General features: G+C 34.2%; 1 pseudogene; it reads left to right on the top strand.

Annotated features, from left to right (window-relative positions):
* LOC107601656 (1-acylglycerol-3-phosphate O-acyltransferase ABHD5-like) overlaps positions 1-3,870 on the top strand; it is a 19,220-nt pseudogene extending 15,350 nt beyond the window's left edge.
* The last annotated feature ends 312 nt before the right edge of the window (positions 3,871-4,182 follow it).

Genomic DNA, 4,182 nt, shown 5'->3' on the forward strand with positions numbered 1-4,182 from the left:
TGTTCAAGGTATTCCTGCTTGTAGTAATTTAATGTGTATATATTTTGAAAGCATTGAATCGCTATAGAAATCGCGATTCAGCGATTCATTAGAATTTTATATCGATTACTGTCCGAAATCGACAATTCACAATTCAAAAATCATGTTTCAAGATAAAACGAGTGAATCGTTACACCCCTATTGGCAACTGATTTGAATATATGTGGGATTATTAGCAGAAATCATACCATGAGTCATGTACTTGCAGGGACAGTATGCTTGCATTCATTATTTGTAGTGCGCCAGCCACCCAATAATAGCAATAAACATTGTGCTTTTGGTACTTTTAATATAAAACAAAGTCTCAGCTTTCAAATTCTGTCAGTTTTATAGCGAAATACAAACAATATGTCTTACAATAACATGTTTTTCCCGCTCTTTAATGTGGCGTGACAGATCGCTGTGTTCGCCTCAGTTTAAGCGGCATGTGAATCAATCATCCTTTCGATTACAGTGAGACATTCGTTTAATTATACTGTTTTTTTATGCCTTTTGATGTTCCTTCATGTTTATATCATGCTATAACTTGTAATAAAGAGGAAAAACACATTTATAATTTGTATTTCGCGATAAAACTGACAGAATTTGAAGGCTGAGCTGTTAAGCACAAACCTTATCGCGATTACTGGCTGGCTGCGTGCTACAAATAATAAATGGATTTGAAGACGTAAAATATTATTTCCAAGCACTTATTATACCATGAATAAAACAGCTTTTAGACAACAATATAACTTAAGTTAACGAGTTGGAGCCCACTTCAATCTTTAGAACATTTTTATTGCTGTTTTTAATTAAATACACATGAGGAATTAACTTTTTTCAGAGTAGGTGATGAAATTTTCACAAAGAAAACAGTATAATTTAATGAAACGAATGTCTCATTGTAATCAAAAAGATGATGGATTCACATGCCGCTTAAACTGAGATGAATACAGCGATCTGTCACGTCACATTAAAGAGCGTGAAAAACATTATTGTAAGACATATTGTTTGTATTTCGCTATAGAACTGACAGAATTTGAAAGCTGAGACTATGCTTTATATTAAAAGTACCAAAAGCACAGTAATCTAAATTTTTTTCCTAATGGCAATTTTATGATTGTTTTATATACTACAAACAATTATTTAAATTTTCTGCACAGAATTAGGTAGAAAATATACTTTATAGTTTCTGTACTGTGATAAATTATATATCAATTAGCACTGCATCATTCATAAATTGTATTTATTTATTGTGTTTATTGTCTTAACATTTCACCAGTTAATTCTGCTTTTTATTCAGCTTAGCTGCAGATTTAGCCTGGCACGTCTTAAGTTCTTTGAGCACGAGATCACTTCTCTTGCAGTGCAAAAGCTTATTTATCTCATTTTCATAAAATAAAATGCTATAGTATTTAACTTTTCCTCTGCATCGGCGAATGATGATTCTGAAAGAAAACGTGCCCGAAGTCTGTTTGCTATAGCAACGAACCCTACTTTCATGCATCGGATTATCAGATAAACCTTGCGCTCTTATTTCAAGGTTGTTGTTAATGCTGTGGTTATTTTAACAGTTTCTTTCGTACATTCGGTTCAACGACATTGTTAAAACACATTTATCATTCAATGAAACCATGCGTATGCTTTAGACACTTACATTTTTGCTCCGTCCGTGCAATAAATGAGCAACCTACGACTGCTCAGGTAATGTCGTCGGTATGACCGAGAGGCGAGAGCCATTGAAAAACTACAGAAAAGCAAAACTACTTCACTTTAGCATTACTGGCCACGAGTACTAAGAGGAGATCACACATCAGCTGCTCAAAAAATGTGTCAGTGAGACAAACGGAGAGCGAGCGCAATCCTGTGACAGTCTCAGGTGGTAAATAGTGGAGCGTGTGAAGGAGAAATGTGAGGGCACGAACACTGTTCAAGGTCTCCATTAATTCCTGCTTGTAGTAATTTAATGTGTATATATTTTGAAAGCATTGAATCGCTATAGAAATCGCGATTCATTCGATTCTTAGAATTTTATATCGATTACTGTCCGAAATCGACAATTCACAATTCAAAAATCATGTTTCAAGATAAAACGAGTGAATCGTTACACCCCTATTGGCAACTGATTTGAATATATGTGGGATTATTAGCAGAAATCATACCATGAGTCATGTACTTGCAGGGACAGTATGCTTGCATTCATTATTTGTAGTGCGCCAGCCACCCAATAATAGCAATAAACATTGTGCTTTTGGTACTTTTAATATAAAACAAAGTCTCAGCTTTCAAATTCTGTCAGTTTTATAGCGAAATACAAACAATATGTCTTACAATAACATGTTTTTCCCGCTCTTTAATGTGGCGTGACAGATCGCTGTGTTCGCCTCAGTTTAAGCGGCATGTGAATCAATCATCCTTTCGATTACAGTGAGACATTCGTTTAATTATACTGTTTTTTTATGCCTTTTGATGTTCCTTCATGTTTATATCATGCTATAACTTGTAATAAAGAGGAAAAACACATTTATAATTTGTATTTCGCGATAAAACTGACAGAATTTGAAGGCTGAGCTGTTAAGCACAAACCTTATCGCGATTACTGGCTGGCTGCGTGCTACAAATAATAAATGGATTTGAAGACGTAAAATATTATTTCCAAGCACTTATTATACCATGAATAAAACAGCTTTTAGACAACAATATAACTTAAGTTAACGAGTTGGAGCCCACTTCAATCTTTAGAACATTTTTATTGCTGTTTTTAATTAAATACACATGAGGAATTAACTTTTTTCAGAGTAGGTGATGAAATTTTCACAAAGAAAACAGTATAATTTAATGAAACGAATGTCTCATTGTAATCAAAAAGATGATGGATTCACATGCCGCTTAAACTGAGATGAATACAGCGATCTGTCACGTCACATTAAAGAGCGTGAAAAACATTATTGTAAGACATATTGTTTGTATTTCGCTATAGAACTGACAGAATTTGAAAGCTGAGACTATGCTTTATATTAAAAGTACCAAAAGCACAAAGATTATTGCTATTATTGGTTGGCTGGCGCACTACAAATAATGAATGCAAGCATACTGTCCCTGCAAGTACATGACTCATGGTATGATTTCTGCTAATAATCCCATATATTCAAATCATTTGCCAGGTCACCGGAATTTCTCCCGGTGCTCCCAATCCGGGCCATTTGCATGCGCAATATAGGCTATACTCTCAAAATATTAGGCCTATAACTTTAATCTCGTAATTGCTACAACTTAATTCTCGTAATTTTGACTTTATTCTCAAAATATTTCGACTTTATCCTCAAAATATTTCGACTTTATCCTCAAAATATTTCGACTTTATCCTCAAAATATTTCAACTTTATCCTCAAAATATTTCAACTTTATCCTCAAAATATTTCAACTTTATCCTCAAAATATTTCAAATTTATTCTCGTATTGCTATGACTTTATTCTCGTAATTGTGACTTTTTTCTCAAAATATTATGAATTTATTCTCATAATCTTAGATTTATTTTTTTACGTGACACTAAAACGCCGTCATATGTTTGAACACATGGCTGCCTGCATTTACATTGCTTATTCTGTGTTCAGAAACTTGCCACACCTAGTCACAGTGAGGTAATAAGGAGAAAGCCATACAGCGCTGCTCCTGGCTGTGTGTAGCAACTACAACTCTGCATATGCTTCTGAAGGATCACAGTGTTAGAAATTACTGACTGAGGTTTATTTTTATCAAGATGCCTTGTCATGGTCAGAGAGGCTATTAATCTGGCAGTTAAATACTATTTTTGACAGTTTTGAGACACACTGGTGTATGAGCAAAACAGAACATCTCAGTTCTCATGCAAAGGGGATGATTTTTAAAAGCAACGTGACAGTATTTCTGTTTTAGTGCATGATATAGGAAAGATATCTGTTATGGAATTTCACAGCCATTGGGAGCTTTGACTGGATGGCATAACTTTCACAATTAACTACTTCCAGTGGGAGTTTAATTTGCACAAATTCTAATAGATTAAAATGTTGGAAGCAAGCAGTCTTGTAGAAGTACAATTTGTAATTGCTTGAATTGGCAGTCCAAAAACAAAAGTCTTTGTACAGTGAATGTACTCGTATTCCAGACTGACTGACTAATTAGTC

Source organism: Sinocyclocheilus grahami, unplaced genomic scaffold (genome assembly GCF_001515645.1).
Source record: "Sinocyclocheilus grahami isolate Dianchi unplaced genomic scaffold, SAMN03320097.WGS_v1.1 scaffold310.1, whole genome shotgun sequence".
Lineage (NCBI taxonomy): Eukaryota > Metazoa > Chordata > Actinopteri > Cypriniformes > Cyprinidae > Sinocyclocheilus > Sinocyclocheilus grahami.